Here is a 19,852-nt window from a genome sequence, read left to right on the forward strand (position 1 = left end):
TACACTTAGCAGCATCCCTGGCCTCTGTGCCCTAGATGCTAATAGCAACCCCTCTCCCCAGATAGAGGCAACCAAAAATGTCTCTGTATTTGTCTTTCTCTGAATGACTTACTTCACTTAGTATGATAATCTCTTGGTCCATCCATGTTGCTGCAAATGGCATTATTTCATTCTTTTTCATGGCTGAGTAATATTCCATTGTATCTATGTACCACATCTTCTTTATCCGTTCAGTTGTTGATGGACATTTAGGTTGTTTCTATGTCTTGGCTATTGTAAACAGTGCTTTACAAACACTGGGGTGCATGTATCTTTTTAAATTCCAATTTTCTCTGATTGTATGTCCAGGAGTGGGATTGCTAGATCATATGGTAACACTCTTTTTAGTTTTCTTGAAGGAACCTCCATATTGTTCTCCAAAGTCGCTGCACAAATTTACATTCCCACCAGCAGTGTAGGAGGGTTCCCTTTTCTCCACACCCTCTCCAGCATTTATTATTTGTAGACTTTTGATGATGGCCATTCTGACTGATATGAGTTTTGATTTGCATTTCCCTAATAATTAGCTATGTTGAACGTCTTTTCATGTGCCTGTTGGCCATCTGTATGTCTTCTTTGGAGAAATGTCTATTTAGGTCTTCTTTCTAGCAACATTTAGTTGTAAATTATGGTTTACAAATCTCTACTGAATGGTTTTTCATAACCATGGTTGAGCAGGTAATCCTGGGTGCACAGAAATATATAAGACCTTGTCCGTGATTTCAGGTTACTTACAAACCTATCTGGACATTTGACAGAAACAGCAGTATAATCACAGAGAGGTCTTAGAGAGGTTTTGGAGTCAGAGGAAATGTTCTGAATTCCCAGCTTTTCCCCCACATTAGCTCTCTGTCCGTGAGAAATGTCTGGCACATAATACCCAGCAATGTGATTTCCAGTTGCCCTTCTCCCAAAAATCTTTCTCAGTTCTATGACTATGAAAACAGATTATGACCTATGTTTAACTGAATTGTGCAAACAATAAGTGCTATTGGTATTGCAAGGAAGAAGCCTCTCAGCTGTGGAAGAGTGGGGGAATATTCTTATAGGAGAGCTGCAGCTGCTCAAATGGATACGAAATAGGGCTTGTGTGTCTTAGGTCCTTAGGTCAATGTCAGCAAAGATTCTTCTCCTTTTAATGGAAAAGACAAACCAATAACCTCCCCACCCCATACCCAGTATAAGTCCCTGATGGAGTTAGCCTAATTTTTATATTGCCATCGTGACTGACAGTCTGTCTCTGACCACTTACAGTATTTGTTTGGTAGGAAATTCAACATAAAAATGGTCTGACGGGCTTCCCTGGTGGCGCAGTGGTTGAGAGTCCACCTGCTGATACAGGGGACACGGGTTTGTGCCCCGGTCTGGGAGGATCCCACATGCCACGGAGCTGCTGGGCCCGTGAGCCATGGCTGCTGAGCCTGTGTGTCCGGAGCCTGTGCTCCGCAACGGGATAGGCCACAGCAGTGAGAGGCCTGCATACTGCGAAAAAAAAAAAAAAAAAAAAAAAGATCTGGCTTGGAACTGATCATGAGGCTCTGGGAATAAATTTCTTTATTGAGTTTATCAAGGTTGTTGGTTTTTAACAAATGCAAAGAATTACATAAACAGAGTTGTGTTTCAGTGAATAAGAATTAAGATGCTTTTAAAAACTAGGTATAAATGTGGCTTTAAGTAGTAATTCTGTTAAGTCAGACAGTCTGGATATACTTTCTTTTGATATACCTTTGCAGGGTAATTATTTGTTTTTCAGCAGAATAATGTTCTTTATCTCAAATCAGTTTTGTTGCAGTTAATGCTATTATTATTTATTAGTATAGGTAAAACCAAGGGCATTTTCATTTGGCATGAAGTAGATTTTTATTTTTCAAACCTAAGAACAGACTGAAGTTTGCTAGTGAAACTGCTTTGGTAAATACCATCAATTCTGATGACAGATTATTTGCAATAATCCCAGGCAGTTTTGTTACACTGCCATTATGTTTAGGCGATAGCAAATTAAAATGATAAAATGTCCTTATCTCTTTCCTGCAGCTGTTTTAGCAATCTCATAAAATGAGTTTATACCGTCAGCTGTACCTGTCCAGAAATATATAAATACAGGTGGCATTGTTCCTTAAGTATTCCACTAGTCACCATGCTATGTGGACAATCTAATGGTCCATTTTTAAAGAAAATGTTTGTGTCTGTTTTTCAATTATTTGAGAAATAGACACATTCTTTGCTTTGCCTGGTGTCAGGGTCATCTCACCATATATATTACAGTAAATTACTGTAATAGGAGCACTTGGCATGTTGCATTAGAGTGAAAAGAAAAACAGATTGTCTGGAAATAAGAAGAATTCATTCTTTCTCCTCTCTAGTGTGTATGCCCTGACAACCACCAGGGGAACTTATTAACCTTCCTCCCATTGTCAATGTTTCTAGAAAGCAGAACTGAACTGAACAAGCTGTGCAGTCAAAAAACCTTTCTTTCATTCCCAACTGAAGATAAATGTTTCTTTTTTAGATCATTTAAAAGGGACAGTTTAAATATAAGTTTGGATTTAGTTTTGTTCTCCTCAATATACTTATATATGGGAAGTTTGTTTTCATTTATGTATGTACATATTTACTTGTTGTTTTCTGTTTATGAGTCTTTGTGAGATCTTTTGTTCTGAACTTGGGGTTTCACTCCTTTCACAGATGTTTACTTTCTTACCAAGAGCACCATGCTTGGCTCTATGGCCTGAACAAGTAGCTGAGTAAACTGAGTCCACCAGGAATCAAGTTCATAGATTCACTGAGGATCTACCTTCTCTGGTCACTTTGTACCTGTGGTCCAGCTCCTTTTTCACTGTACACGTTCCATGGTTTTCATCATTCACATATCTGTAGGTAAGTTTCTTGGAACGTGCTTGTTTCCAGTGTATCTTTGCTTTGTCCATATCATTGTGGCACGTTTTGGTTCAGTGTCCCACCTCATTTTTTACCACTCTTTTCTAAATATCTGAACCACACTGAGACTATCATTATTCTGAAAATAGGGCAAGATAGCTGCTCCTGTGATTTGGACCTAGCTAGTTTGGATATGGCTTTGCTTCCAACAGATACATCCTTATAGCCAAAGGAAGTTGATTACACTCTGCTGGGTACTCCAACTAGTTCTGTTTGGAAACAGTATACCTCAGCATGTCAAGATGGCCCTGTTTCCTGAGGGAATCATGGTCAGTGGATGCCTGGAAACAGATATTTATTATTGTAACAAATGAATGAACAATTGGGCACAGTCTGGTTTCAGGTCAGTTTTAAGTCACTACTTTCCTTATGATGGTTGCTTTATAATTTGGACTTGTAGTGTTCAAGGGTGTAATATTTCCTTCGTGAACTTCATGCATCTTGATCTGGGACACAAAAGCATAGCCACTAAGACCAGGGGACATGCAGTCATAGGGATAGAGTTTAAATCCTTTACCCGCCACTTTCTCTTAGCAAGTTATTTAATCTCATGTAGTACTTGTGAAAGATTAAAAATTAAAAGAGCTGGGGCTTCCCTGGTAGCTTAGTGGTTGAGAGTCCACCTGCCGATGCAGGGGACACGGGTTCGTGCCCCAGTCCGGGAAGATCCCACATGCCACAGAGTGGCTAGGCCCGTGAGCCATGGCCGCTGAGCCTGCACGTCTGGAGCCTGTGCTCTGCAACGAGAGAGGCCACAACAGTGAGAAGCCCGCGTACCGCAAAAAAAAAAAAAAAAAAAAAAAATTAAAAGAGTTATTTAAAGCAGTTATCACATTTCCTGGTATATGGTAAGTATTTTTTTAAATGTGAAAGAAAGAAAAACAGCAAATAGCACAAATACCATCTTGGTACACTTTTTGATTTGAAGACAGTGCTTTCTGAGGATCTCTGGAAACAGTCTAGCTTCCTAAAGCTCTCCATGCCAGTACTGAAATGGGCAGGACCTTGCAATCAACCTTTAACACTGGGGAAGATTTGGGCTCAGACCCATGTATGGTCCTCAAGACCTTCAAAGAAACTGAAAATGAGAGCAATCCAGTCTCACAGTTTGACGTAATGGCAACTGTCTTTTCTTTGGAAACACTGAAAGTTATTCTTCCATGCTTTGAGACTCACCAATACAAGTGACTAAAGCAATTCTTTAAAATCTTGGAAAAATGTATTAGCATTAGAGGTTTCAGAAATCACTATTAACCAAAAGCAAGTGCTATGTTCTTGAAAATAACAGACACCTCTTGTATTGTAGCTAAGATGGTGTTTTTGTTGTTTTTTGGCTTTGTTTTTATTGGGAAAAAAACAGGAAAATCTCATTATAATGATTTTATCTCTAGTTTTATTCAGTGGCTTAGAACCTAAGTTCAGCATTAAAACTACAAGATACTAGGAATATTGTCAGTGATTTAAAATATGATGTATCTAGGGATACTTTTAAAGAACTATTGCCTTTGTGTTAACATAAAGCACTTATATCTAGATGGATGTAACAGTTTTCTGTGGGTTTGTGGAGACAAGATGCCGTTTTCTTGATTGTTATTAGGCAGTTATTTGTAAACATACTCAGTGTTCTTGTTGTATAAAATTATACTGTTATCTGTCCAATTTGGAGTGCATATCGTAGATCCTGACTGAGCGAATTTTTGGAAAGGAAGTCAGTATGAAATGGTATTTCGTTAACTTGTCTGCAGGCTTCTAAAGGAGATGAAGCAAATTAAATAATTCTTTGCCCAAAATGGAGCTACATACATGTCCTAGATATTTAGAATATTGACCTAGAGCCATTATTCTCAGTCAGCATTAAAGTGTTGGCCCTATATTTAAGCAATGAGATCTCAGTTTGTGTCCTTATTTGCCATGTGCAATGATCTGTTGGCTGTTGGTATCTTAATTCTTCTAACCTGTTTGCTTATCTACAGAGTGGGGGAAATAATAGGACACACTTTTATGGACGTCTTATAAATTAAATAAGGTAATATACATAAAGTACTTAGCAAAGTGAATAATATATAGTATATACTTAAAAAATGGAAGCTCCTTCTACAAATACCATGAATACCTCTACTATCATTATTACTATTATCACTAGAAAAAATTTACCTTTGGTTGTCTCTCGTTTTTCCTTTCCTTTTTCTTACTTCTGTTTGTGGTGTTGAGCCACAACCTGAGATGTGAAATCCCCAAGGTCATACTTACATAGAAGAAGAGGGAAATCAGGTAGCTTTATGTCTGGTATAAATTTACTTATCATGAGGGCAAAAGAAATGCTAATCAAATCTGTGTCACACATACATATCAAGTCAATCACAGACTGTAGAATATATATTGTTCAAGCCCGAGGACTGCTTTCCCGTGATTTATATTGGCCTCAGAAGTCTCCAACCCTAGCATGTACTGTGTGGTAGCACTGCCAGGACAAAAATCCACAACTGAGTGATTCGAAGAGTTCTGTGCAAGGGGAGTTTTTAGTCTGTAGTGAAAACCTGCGGTTCCAACTCCCCTCCCTGCCTCTTTTTCTGAATCTCTTCCAGGAAGTGACTCTTTGGGCATAATCAGAATTTTTCTGAGAGGCCTGCAAGAATGTAAAATACAAATTGTCTTTAATATCCTCAGTGAGCATTTATTCATCTGTTTGTTCATATATTCATTCATAAACTCTTGTACGGGGTTTCTATTAAATGCTGGGCATTTTGCTGGACTTTGGGGAAATTGTGATAAATAGGACAAAGTTTGTTTTTGCCCCTACGATGCTTACGAGAATGGAGGAGAAAACAAGACCTTGACCTTGTAAGGAAAGTGTGATGAGTGAGATGAAAGGACAAGTAGAGGTGCCATAGACACATGTAGTAGGGAACATGTAAACTGAAAGGACAGGTAGAAAAGTCAATGAAGGTTATTTTGTAAAGTAAAGTATTTGTGTAAGTTGAGTAAGTGGAATCAAATGAGAGATGAGTTGGCATCAGGATAATGTTCCAAAAAGAAAGAATAACAAGTTCAAATACCTAAGCAAATAAACACAAAGAAACAAACAAACAAAAAACCCATCTTAGAGCTAAAAAAGCAATGTAATAAAAGCTTTTATAGGGAGGGTGTAATTTATATGGTAGTTGATGGAATGCCACAGTTTTGAATGGTATTAATACAAATGGAATGTATGTTTCAAAAAGTTAAGTAGTGGGGCAGTATATGGATATGAGGTGGGGAGAAGTTAGAGAGGGGGCACCTTGTTTGGAAACTGCTACTGATGTGTTAGGGAAAGAGGCTGTTGGCTGAAGGTGAGGCCCAGAAGCATAGAGAGCATGGATTCAGGCATTTGGTTCTTCACCCATCATATGCCTTATTTAATTAACTGGTTTTATGCACAGTTCTTGTTGTGGTAGATACAAAGAGGAGAAAGGCATGGTTCTTGCTCCAGGGAAACCAGGAGGGAGAGGGAGAGGGGGACTGATGCAGAAGAAAGGAAAATGCTTTATAATTTACTAGGTTTAACACCATTTTTTTCCCCTGTTTTTTTGAACAAAGGGCCCTGTATTTTTGTTTTGCACTAGGCCTTGATCAAAGGTTAGGGACTCTAATGAATCATCTTCTGAGATTCATCCAACAAAATGGAAGTTAACAAAGAAAATTCCACTTATACATCACTCATTTCAGAGTCAGCTAACCTTTGTACCGCCCGAGTAATAACAGGGCTTATTACCTGGGAGGGAGGGAGGAGGGGGAGGGAAAGACAGAGAGAGACAGAAGGAGAGAGAGAAAGAGAGAGAGATTGAGATTGTAGTGTGACACTCCTTGGGTTACAGTTGGTGAGGTAAAGCGTTAGGTCATTTTACAGAAAACAAATTCACCCAAAGCCCATCCAATGAAGGATCAATTCCTCTAAGTATCATTATTATCTTTATCATCATTATCAGTGCATTATCAGTGCATCATTTTGAGCACTGTACTAAGTTCTTGATATGCACTGTCTTATCCAGCTCTCTACCATCCAGTAAACTGGCCTCCAGGCTCTATTTTTACAATATTTTACAAATGAGAAAATTGAGACACCAAGAGGTTAAAGGGCTTGACTAAGGTCCCTCAGGCAAGAGGTAGTAAAACTTGAATTTGGTCTGCCTGACTTCTGAGTCCATAGTTTGAGGGAGTTAATAATGTCAAACAAAAAATCTGATAAAGTTTACAGAAAAAATACTGTCATAAAGCAGCAGTGGAATAGCAGGGGGAAAAAGGCAGCCCATTTTTGCTTTAAAGTGTTACACTTCTTTTTAAGATAAAGACAGTAACTATCTGGAAGTTAGAATTGGATTTATGACATCATTTCTCAAGTGATAGGATCTTTCACAACCAAGTTTTTAACCCATTAGAATGAATGTTGGAGACATTGTCTCCTTAACTGGGTAAAGTTAAATCAGATCCCCTCCAGTGGGAATGCAATTAAACAACACTCGGCTTATGGTTGGGAGGTCTGGTTCATCATATTTCTGCTCTTTTCTGGCTCAGGAAATTTATACAAGTCACTGAGAATCTCTGTGTGTCCATTTCCTCACTTTCAGAATCAGAAGAATAGTACCCATCTCACAGATTTGTCATGAAGAGTAATTAACCACGTATGTCGGCATCCAGCCAACTCTATGGCACAGGAATAGCCCAGCTAGGCAGTCAATAGGATGGTTATGTGCAGTGCTGGAAAATGTATGTGGAGAGAGGGGCCATCACCAAGATGTCAGGGAGAGTCAAGCAAACTGGAAATGTGCTGATACTATAGGCAATCAATGTCATGCAACTGTCTGCTTTTCACCTCATGGTACATAGAGGGGAGGAATGTAATCATGCATCTAATCAGTTACTACTAGGAGGTGGACACAACTTCAGGCTTAAATATACACAGATAAGAAACTCAACTGAAGACTTAAATAGTTAATTCTATGCCGGGCACCATGAAGGAAACACGGCTTCCTGGATTTAAGGAAAAATGAAGGGGGATCCTATCAGCCAAGGTGAAGGACCTGTCTTTCCATGGGTGCTAGAGTTCTGAGAAGTAGACAAATTCCTTCTATGAAAATTTCTCTGTATTAGAACACAGGGCTTCAATGTAAGAGGTTACTGATATCACAGGTATATTATTGCTAAAATCATGTAATTTTTTGTTTTTGAATGATAGACATTTTTATGTCTTCAAAGCATCCATATCTATACATCTATACATGGTGAAAACTTTACTTATATTCAAATCCTCCATGAAAAAGTTTCCCATGAAGTTAGTGAAGTTATGCAGAATCCCTTTTCATAGAACACCTTGAAATAGGCAACAATAAAGAGTGAGAAAAATGAAGATTACTCAGGATATACATCAAAACTATCTTTTATGAATGATTGAAAATAGTGTTCATTTATGGGTATTTTCCACAATTATTACTGATTTACTAATTGAATTAACATTGCTATTTTATCTGCAACAATGCGGCCATCAGTTGGAACACTAATACGTTTTTGTGCTGGGCTGGTTCTGAGATCTATGATCAAAGATATTTTTTAATTGAATAGTCCATGATACAGTAGTCATTTAACTAGATTTGCTCAGTTTTCCTGGCATATTTATTCAATATATTCCACCGAGTGAATGTTTCAGTAAATAACCACTACATAGCCTACTTACATAATTCATTAATAGAGAGGCATGGAGACATATTTTTCAAATTAGATTTTATATTTTCAGTAATAGCCAATGATACTTAGCGCTGGTCTTTTGTTCCCCATTGCTTACCAGTGTCAGGTTGCATTAGGACCTAGATTAATTTGCTGACACTTTAAACTGTAAGGTCTATGAGGAAAACTAGTCAGGAAACACTGTTCCCCACTTTACCAAGCAGGAGCATAGAATGATGGAAACCCCACTCCTTGGTGCAAACTTGGCTGCACAGTGGAATCACCTGTGATGTCTGGGTCCCACTCAAGAGATTCTAGTTCATTAGGTGTGTGGTCCACCTTGGATATGGGGTCCAGCTTGGGTATGAGGGTTTCTTAAATCCCAGATTATTTTAACATGCAGCAAAATTTGAGAACCACTGAATGAGCGTGCAGCTGTGTAAGCAGGGTATGCAAGAGCAAAGAACATCTTACTTCCCCCTTCCCTCTCTCCTTTCTGTCTTTCCTGGAAGCTTTCAGCATTTGTTGGACATCGATTATGTGTCAGAAAATGTTCCAGGTAGTAAAAATACAAGGCCGACAAGAGTGTCCCTATTTAGTTGTTTATTAAGTTAGTTCTGGCTTCTGTCTTTGCCTCTGGCCTTGCCTGCCCACATACCCCCCAAGTGTGCTGAACCCCAGCAAAAGTAACCTTCCCTTAGTCCTCAATACTTCTGTAATTATTTCTCACAGGTGGCTGCTTCATCCACACTGAGTTACCTCCTACCACCTCTTGTGATCTCAGTTTAACCCTCACTGCATTGACTATCATCCCTGGGTCCCATCTCCTTTCATCATACCATACACGTCACTCTAGTTACACATATTATTATATATATGTTGATACATTCTTATGTGTTTGATGTTTCTCTTCCCTCTGGACAGAAATCACCAGCAAGGAGCCTACACTGGGCCTCTTAATAAATGCCTAATAAAATACTTGTTGAATGAGTGAAATAATTATGAATTTGAGTATATATAAGGATATCATGGTTATTTTTTGCTACATAACAAACTACCTTAAAACTTGGTTGTTTAAAGCAATAAGCATTTTTTGACCTCTTGTGATTCTGAGGGTTGATGGGGCTTACCTGGGTGCATCTTCTATTCCACATGATATCAACTGGGACTGCAGACACCTGGGGGCTCAGGTGGGTTGGAATATTTAAGATGGCTCCCTCACATGGCTGGTGTCCTGGGAGAGTAGGACTGCAGAGCTGGTTTCAGTTGGAATGTTAGGGCTGCTCAGCTTCTCTCGCATGAAGTCTAAGGTTCTTTCCCTTTCCACATGGCCTCTGCACTTGGTCTCTCTAGCAAGTAGTCAGATTTCTTAGTAGCTCAAGGCTTCCAAAACAAGCAATTCAAGGGAAGGGGCAGAGGCGGCCAGATCTCTTAAAGGCTGGGTGGAAAGCTGGTCCAGTGCCAATTTTACCATATTTTATTAGTCACAGAAGTCACAGGCCTATTCCAGAATACTTGAGAAAAACATAAAAACAAAAAAGCAAACTTCCCTTCTTTATGGTAGAGTCATAAAGAATTTGAGACCATCCTTAATCCATCACAGAAATTTAACCAAAATGTAAAACGTTTTTTCATTTTCTTTTCTTTTTTATGGGGGTGGGAGAGGTCAAGGATCTTTTTATTTTAGTTTTCATTTTATTGTGGTAAGAATACTTAACATGAGATCTACCCTCTCACAGATTTTTTTAGTGCACAATACAGTATTGTTAGCTGTAGGCACAATGTTGTACGGCAACCTCTGTAACTTATTTCTCTTGTATAACTGAAACTTTTTACCCATTAATTAACAACCTCACACTTTCCCCACCCTCTCCCCCCAGTCCCTGGAAACTACCATTGTACTCTCTGTTTCTATGAGTTTGACTCTTTCAGATACCTCATATAAACGGAGTCACGTAGTGTTTGTCCTTCTGAAACTGGCTTATTTCACTTAGCATAATGTCCTCAAGGTTTATCCATGTTGCCACATATTGTAGGATTTCCTTCTTTTTTAAGGTGGAATAATAGTCAACTGTATGTATATAGCACATTTTCTTTATTCATTCATTGATGGACTTATAGGTTGTTTCTGTACTTCGCTATTATAAATAGTGGCGCAATGAACATGGGAGATTACAATGTCTCTGTGAGATCACAGTATCTCTGTGAGATCTTGACTGCATTTTTTGGATAAATATCTAGAAGTGGGATTGCTGGATCATTTGGTAGTTCTATTTTTAATTTTTTGAGAAATCTTCGCACTGTTTTCCACAGTGGCTGCACCATTTTGTATTCCCCCCAGCAGTTTAAAAGAGTTCCAATTTCTTGACATCCTCACCAACACTTGGAAAAGGAAATAGTCAAGAGTGAAAAGAACGGGAGAAAATATTTACTAACCATATATCTGTTAAGGGGTTAATATCCAAAATATATAAGGAATTCCTACAACTCAGGAGCAAAAAAATGAAATTAAAACATGGGCTGGGGACTCAAATAGACATTTCTCCAAAGAAGACATACAGATAGCCACCAGGCATATGAAAAGATGCTCAGCATCACCAACCATCAGGGAAATGCAAATCAAAACCACAATTACATATCACTTCACACATGTTAGGATGGCTATTATCAAAAACACAAAAGACAAGTGTCGGCAAGAATGTGGAAAAATTGGAACTCCTTATTTACTTTACAAAACCCTAAGCCTCACTCAGAGCCCTCATTTGGCCAGGCTTCTGGAAACATTAATATCAGCCATTTTGGGGGATCTTACTAGCAGGGTTTAGTATAGCACAAGGCACCAAGTGTGTCTTTTTTTTTTTACTGCAGTATAGTTGCTTTACAATGTTGTGTTAGTTTCTGCTGCACAGCAAAGCGAATCAGTTATACATATACATATATCCCCTCCTTTTTTGGATTTCCTTCCACTTTAGGTCACAACAGAGCCTTGAGTAGAGGGTGTCTTTGATCAGCATCAGGCAGTCCTCACTGTTGAGAGAGCACCCACTGTAGCAACAAGCCTGGTCCCTCAGGGCAATCTGTGTGTGCCTTAGGGGCACAAGGGGGGGGGGGCGGCGGGCACTGCATGTGAGTAGAAATGCCCGTACCTGGATCTTGCTTTCCTTGTAGCCTCCCCCAGTCATTCGGCTCTGAGGTCTTTTCCATCCCTTGATTTTGCTAGGATAGAGAATAACTTCCTCTTTGTGATAGGAGGAATGAGCATAACTGGCTCTTGATCAAGTACTTCATTTCATATTCTTTGGTTTACTTTAGGTCGAAGACTAGATTTTTTGTTGTTGTTGTCCTGCCATAGTTCTCCTTTACCTAGCACAGTCTCCTCCTCTTTATTCCCCTTTGTTTCCCTTTTTATTTTGACCTGATTTCAGAAAAATTTCAAGAATACTACAGAGTATTTCCATACTACTTCATCAAGATTCTCTAAGTGTTAAGATTTGTTCTTGTCACTCTCGCTATTTTTCTGTATCATCCATGTTATACAATTCATGTCGTTTTGTGTGGAACAGTTCATGTCTCCTCATGTGGTACAGTTCACCGTGTATTTCTAAACGCAAGAACATTCCCTTACATAACCACTTAATAATCAAAATCGGAGAATTAACATTGATACACATTGCGTCTTTCATTTGTCCTAATATCCTTTACAGTGAAAGAAAATTCCCAAGCATGCCTTGCATTCAGGAATCAGGTCTCTTTAGTCTCCTGTATGCTGGAAGAGTTCCTCATTTTCCTGTGTCTTTAATGGCATTGGCATATCTGAAGAGTGCTGGCCTGACATTTTATAGAATGACTGTCAATTTAGGTTTGTCTAACGTTTCATCTTGATGGAATTCATGTATTTAGTTTTGACAGGAATACACTTTTGTTCTCGGTTCATCATATCAGGAAGAATTACTTGTAACATTAGCTCTCAGCAGTTGGGTTTTCTGCCAAGTTTCTGCATTTAAAGTTACTATTTTCTTTGTAATTAATATATATATAGTATAATTAATAAATACTTTGCGGCCAGATAAATATCTTATTCCTCATTGCACTTTCACTTTTTAACATCTAATGATGTTTTTGCTTCAACCAGTTTTCATTATGATGGTTGCCGAATGGTGATTGCTCTTTGTTATTCACTCCACCTGTGCCCAGGGGAAATTTTCCTGAGCCAAAAATGAGCAGTTCATTGTCAAATTTCTCTTATAAACAAGGCTGACAGATCCTGAGTCAAATTTTAACTGATTTTCTACACCTTTATCTGGTGGTGGTTATGTGATGTATCTGTAGATATGTATAATATATGGATATATATATATAATTTTATAGTGTTTGATTTTTATCTTTTACTATAAACCATGTTTACTCACTCATTAAGAAGAGCAAGAGGGTGAAAAGGAAAGAAACAAACATCTAATTTAGCTGCTTAAGTTACATAGCATTATATACGGCTTTATGTATTGCATGAAACTTAGGAAAATATGCTCCACCCTGAATCAGGAGATTTGCTAACATAGAGATCATTCAATGTTATAAATTAGAACTAAAAAAATAAATAAATTAGAACTGTAGCTCTGTAATAGCATTGAGAGGTCATTTAATAACATTAAGTAATTTTCAGATGAAGAAATTGAAGCCATTGTTTTTCAAAAAGTCTTTTTTCTAAAAGGAAGAATAGATGGCCTTTCCTTAAAATAAAATTGTTTTTTTAAAGATGTTTATAAATTCAAAGATTTTGCATATTGATATAAAATATTTAAAAAATAAAATGATTGAAAATTTGCCTAAAATGAGGAATTACATCTCAGTTTCTTTAAGTAGGCAATTACCCTTTTCACTTTATAATGTGATATGAGTTACAAAATGACAACAATTTTAGAAATTTAATCGGTTTTTGCCTCTCCTCCCCCAATACATTCTCTACCCTGCTTCTGTGCCTCCGGGGCTGACCCTACAGATGCATCGCCAGGGCTTCTTTGAATTCACACTTATAGCTGAATTTGGCCAATGGCAGATCAGAGTGAGGAGGAGAAACGATGGATTATTTCTTCTCCCACCCCTTCTAGACCTTGGCTCTCTGGTTTTGGTCTGATTCTCTCTCTAAAATTACAGTTCATTTCAGGAACTTCTATTGGTCCAGCTTTCATCAGGCTCTCACTGTCTCCTCCCCTGCTGTTTTAGATCCAGATCTTTTTTTTTTTATACAAGAACTTATGTTTATTACAAACAGAGAGAGAGAGAGAGAGAGAGAGAGAGAGCATGCGCAAGAGGGATTAGAAGCCTAGAATATAAGGTTACGAATTTAAAAGCATCTTACGTTTTGCTCTAATGGCAACAAAATTAATAGGAACAAAGCATCGTGTTGTTCTCTGGCACAGTAGGAGGGTATCTCTGCAGACCTGATGAGCAAATTTTGTGAAATATGTAGTATGAAGGAGGAAAGCTTGGTGGGTCTTTGCTGCACACATGGAACTGTCCATGTTTTGGATTGGTGTCGCCTGAATGACCTGCCACTACATGTGACTTCTAACATGGGGATTATCAGTAGGTGGGCCAGAAGATAACTTCTCTTCTGACTGGATGGGCAGTTTAAGGTCTCCATATTATCTCTAATATAGCCAACGAATTGCACATCATCTGCACTGCATATCAAGTGGGCCCCCAAAATACCACTGGTGAGACTGTATTGCAGTGCTGCTTTCACAAGCTCACCCTAGTCAGGGATTCTGAGGCTGGAATGTGATCCCCACGTCTCCATTCAATACCTTGCACTTGTGCTTTCCCAGCATGCTTCAGTATTTCTTATTGGTTCCTTTCCTTATCTTTGTAACTTCTCTCATTAAATTATCTTCAAAACCCCACATTAGTTACCTTGCATTTTCTATTGGGAACCTAATGAATGCAGTAACACAACTCAGGAATAGAATCAGAGGGATGAAGTTTCTATTAAATGGCTAATAAGTGATTGCCAATAGGAAACAGACCTGGGGAAGGTATAGTTACACTTGCTTATTTCATCTTCATTCTGTGATACCCTTTCTGTAGACTTTCCAACAAAATCTAGCAGTAGTTCCTGGTTATCCTCCTGGAAGCCTGTGGATATATATTTTTTTCTTTTATAGAAGAGCAATTGATGTTAATTTTATTTACTTATACAAAACTATTTTCCAAATATTGTTGGAAGAGAAATGTAGGGTAGGAGGCTCAGGAAATATTTTAATGCTTAAAAAAATTACGTGCCATGTGATTTTAAACTTTGCAAACTTTCCCATACATAAGCTTACTTTTGCTAAAATACAAATCAAATAAAATGCTTCTAGATTATGCATGGGAGTGTTGCTGGAGAGAAATAGAAGAGGGAATTGGGCCCTTCAGAGATAATCTTCTGTGTATAAGTGATTAAGCACTAGAATGGATATCATAGTCAAAGTCTAGCCTCATTTGTTTTACTGATGCTGCTTCATTTAGGCAACATGCCTCTTTATATCTTAGGCAATTAGGTAATGAATTAGAAGAATAGTTAAAGGAAAAAATATATAGATTAGAGAGTCATTCCAGTGAAGCTAGGGAATGAATGGATATTTAAGTTACTCTCAGATTCATTAGTCTTAGTGTCTATTACTATAAAATTCAGAATCACAGTCACGTAAATACAATTATTATACTTAAATAAATCAAGAAAGTTTCATTTTTAAAAATGTCAGATGTTCTGTATTTCTCTGCTGGCAATATAAATCTGAAGTTCATCTATGCTAAACATCTGTCAAAAATACACATTTGTTTAATAGGATCACCAGTAGTTCAAAAATAAAGTGCTTTGAATAACACATCAGTAAGCAAAAAGTTTGTTCATTCTATTTAAAAATGCACTAAGTACCCCACAAAATACTATAAATTTTTATAAATGTGTTCATTATGAGGTAAAATTTCATCATAAAAATCTGTCTTATAGATGGAACTTAAAAACCAAAAAAATGCCAAATAAAAGTGGAAAGTACTTCCTTCCTTTCATTATCCTAGTCTAATTTCTTCTAATTTAGAAGCTGTTCACAAACATAAAAACAACAATCAACTAATACTTTTTAACTACATTCACTCTTTATGGAAAAAAAAAATCAAAATAATCTGTAGTCTTCAAGGAAAAAGGGGATTAGAAACTTATTTGACCGGACAGAGGATTTGTAAAATTTTCCTCAGGTTAAAAGATAAAACATTGCAGGAATTAGGTTGAAAACATAATTTAGCCTTCTCCAAATGTATTTTCATTGTATTTTTCTATTTTAGATTTCTAGACATTTGCTTTTGAGTTCTTGTTAAAGAAATAATTGCACAAACTTGAAAAATATAACCACATGGATTCTTTCATCACTGTTTCTTCCTGGCACTGAAATTTTTTTTCCTGGATGTCAGTAGCAAAACATTATGGCTGTAACCTGCTGGGGTAAATATAGTACATTGTAAATAAAATGCTATCAGTTCAGTGGTTGAGAATATTTGTTTTTCACCCCACACTTAACAATAGCAACAAAAATGTATAACACCACAAAATGTTCATTTCTCACTCTGAGTACTATTTAAGACTTTCAGTGGCTTATTTTAGAAATTGCAAGATTTTAAAAGCCTCCTTAACATATGGCAAGATGAAGCGGTAGCCTGTGATTGTTTTTATTTCAGTTTTAGGCTAATTTTCTGCCAGTTGCTTTGCTGAGTTTTTTTATTTGTTTGTTTCTTTTCTGAGCAATTAATTTATTTAAGAAGATACTCGAAGATCACTTCCTTGCTTTCTATTTTTCGATTGTTTCATTATTTATTATTCTGCTTGGGAAATATTTTTGAAGTAGGAGACGGGAAAGAGCAATATTAGTGGTATTATACTTAGGATTCTGCAACAATTTAGCTGTCATATTTGAATCTCTCAAGTCAGAAAGCTATAAAAGATCAAGAGATGAGTGTCAGGAATCTGTGGTGAGAAAAGAAAGAACTTAATAGAGTGTTCTAAAGACTCTCCTAAGTTGTGTTTCCTCATTATAGGAAGGTTTCTTATCTGTAGTTAGGATAAATTATTTTGAGTAGAAGAAAGATAGTGCAAGATGAGCTAAGACTCAAAATATTAATATTGAAATACTGTACACTTTATGAATTGATTTATTTTTAAATGTCTTTATTAAATTCATTAAAAGTTGCACTAGATAGTGAGGAGAATTAAGAGGTACAAACTTCTAAGTGTAAAATAGGTAAGTTACAAGGATATAATTTACAGCACAGGGAGTATAGCCAATATCTTATAACTTTAAATGGGATATGATGTATAAAAATGTCAAAAAACTATGTTGTACACCTGAAATTAATATAATATTGTCAGTTATACTTAAACTATGTATATATAGTCATCCTTAAAAAGTTACCCTAGGGCTTCCCTGGTGGCGCAGTGGTTGAGAGCCTGCCTGCTGATGCAGGGGACACAGGTTCATACCCCAGTCCGGGAAGATCCCACATGCCGCAGAGCGGCTAGGCCCGTGAGCCATGGCTGCTGAGCCTGCGTGTCCGGAGCCTGTGCTCTACAATGGGAGAGGCCACAACAGTGAGAGGCCTGCATACCGCAAAAAAAAAAAAAAATTACCCTAAATAGCAAATTTCATGAAAAATACTATCTTCTTAAAAACATTTTTTATTGAAATATAGCTGATTTACAATGTCGTGTTAGTTTCAGGTGTACAGCAAATTGATTCAGATATACATATATATACATAAATATATATATTTTTTATGTATCTTTTTAAAAGAAAAAGGTTAGTTAGAAGTGACATTGTTTTATGTATTGCAAATAACTATAATGTCTGTCTTAATAACGACAGCTGAATACTTATATCAACTTTTCTGTATTCAATATGCTGCAACATATTATTTCAGTATATGAAGAAAATGCAGCCCCGCTAAGATATGAGTGAAAGATAGGAAAAAAGATAGAAATATTAAAAAATCATTCATATAACACCAAAATTTGGCAGGTGGTAGTTTGTTAAAGGTTAGTCACAATATGGAATCTGAAACCGTATCAGTGTACTTTTCATACTCTGTTACATAAAAATCCCTTGGTCTCCCTTGACCTTTTAATATATCTTTTACCTGTGCATGATTTTCGCCATTTGGAAATTATTGGTTCACTGAATTATACAGTTGACACATTTCATTTTACAATATCAAATCAATATCAAAAAAATCACACTTATTAATATCACCATTGATCTCATCAGAAAATTCTTTAAGTATTGACATGTTGAGTTCATTGTGGCAGACATCAGTTTTCCAAAATCCTAACTTTTGTTTGAAATCTTCGATTATATTTTTGGTAACATACTTGTTGATTGTTTTCCTTGAAGTGATAAGCTCCTTTTGTTCATTTTCAGGAAAATGTCAAATATCCAAGTTTTAATAACCATATTTGTCTGTTAGTCATTCTTTTAAGTAAAGCTAGTGTTTCACGAAAAAAGGAGCTAGTTTACTTTTCAACTCAGACTGTACACAAATAATTTTTCTTATCATATTTCAGAAAGCAAAAGTTCTCACTTTATGCATATTTCTCATTTTGTCACACCATGAATTGTGCAGCATCTGTGCAAATGTCAACATAGTAAATAATATCTTAGTATTATTATGAAAATAGTTCAGCTTCAGTGGATTCAGGGAAAGTGTCTTGGGGACCCACAGAGCTCTATGGACCACATTTTGAGAACCACTGCTTTAGAAAATGTACGAGGCCCTTCACAGACATTATTGCAAGGTATCTTTGCAGCAAGCCCATGTGGTAGAAACTGACTTTGCTCATTTTACAGATTTTCCTTTATTTTACAGATAAAAATTACGAATTTTCAGTAACTTGCTCACTCCACTAATCTGGATCCTCCAGTATGAGCTCAAAAATCTTTAGGATATATTGTCAGTTTTTCATTTATATACTGGAAAAAGTTACTATTTATCTTCTATAGATTTTGCAATGATTAAATTAAAAGCCACGGATGGGCTGGTTCTTTGAAGGCAGTGAAATAATTCATTTTGGATATTCTGATTAATCCTGACCCTTGGCTACATGAGGGAAAACAAGTGTGAAATATTTCCTTCCCTTTTTACCAGTAGCTCTCACATACTGCTTCCACTAGGTGGCTCTGAGATTCAGAAAGGGTTCTGGGGTGGGTAGTTGGAGCAGCTGGGCGGTGTGAGACAGACCTATCTCCAAGAACTTGAAGGAAACCCATACAGCAAATAGATATGTCTGACAACTATCTGAGCAATCACCAGGTGGCAGGGAGGTCCAAACATGGAGTATCTATGGATGGGGAGAACCCAGTAACAGGAAACCCAGAAGCAAGGAGTTCTCACATCAGGGAAGATTGCCAGTAGCTCCCAAGGCTTCCTGGTGGTCTGAGGTTAAGCTGCAGAGGCTGGGACTGTAACAAGGAAAGGTCGCTGAGGAATAAAATAAGCCATCAGGAGGCAGCAGTACCAGTACCCTCCAGGTCTGAAAGAAAACGTTGGGCATAAATCTCAGTTACTGCTCTACACATAACAGTGTTAATGATAATATTAATTGTAATGCTATTACCATTTACTGCTGACTTACTGAGTTTCAAATACTATGCAGAGCACTTAAAGCATTCTGTCTCATTTAATCCTTGAACTTTGCAAAGGGTTAGTACTCTCTGCATTTACAGATGGCTAAGTTGGAATGCAGGTTAAACAGTGTGTTTCCTAACCTGTGTGTTTCCTAAAAACATACAGCTGGTAATTAATGGGACTAAGGAATAAACTTCTCTGTGCACCTATCTCCCTAGCTTCCTGCTGTGCTGCTGCTAATACCTGTGACTCTGATTCTATTATTGGAGGTTCTTATGAAATACATATGTGAAAATTCAGGAAGCAGAAGGGGGAGTTGAGTCAAAACGTTTCAATTTCATTCATTAAGTACTCGTTCCCTAGCCTTTACTTTTTAATGGGGTAGAATTAATTAAAATCCAGAATATAATCAAAATGATTTCTGTTTTTTTTCTAATGTTATAAGCAGACTTCTTGAGTAATATGAAATATTTTAACTTATGTATATTTTGAATGCATTTTTTAACACAATTACATGTGAATAGAAAAC

At 37.1% G+C, this 19,852-nt stretch overlaps 1 protein-coding gene across 25 annotated transcripts in view; it reads left to right on the plus strand.

Annotated features, from left to right (window-relative positions):
• Window positions 1-19,852, plus strand: part of LOC307189655 (uncharacterized protein) — a 2,229,222-nt gene that overhangs the window by 539,427 nt on the left and 1,669,943 nt on the right. For 22 of the 25 annotated variants that reach the window (XR_013829269.1, XR_013829270.1, XR_013829271.1 and 19 more), the window contains one exon: window positions 2,725-2,916. The exons of the other annotated variants lie outside the window; for them this stretch is intronic. The gene's annotated coding sequence lies outside the window, so the exon portion shown is untranslated. The remainder of the gene's footprint in view (window positions 1-2,724; window positions 2,917-19,852) is intronic. 25 annotated transcript variants of the gene reach the window in all.

The sequence above is a fragment of the Stenella coeruleoalba genome, assembly GCF_951394435.1.
Source record: "Stenella coeruleoalba genome assembly, chromosome: 7".
NCBI lineage: Eukaryota > Metazoa > Chordata > Mammalia > Artiodactyla > Delphinidae > Stenella > Stenella coeruleoalba.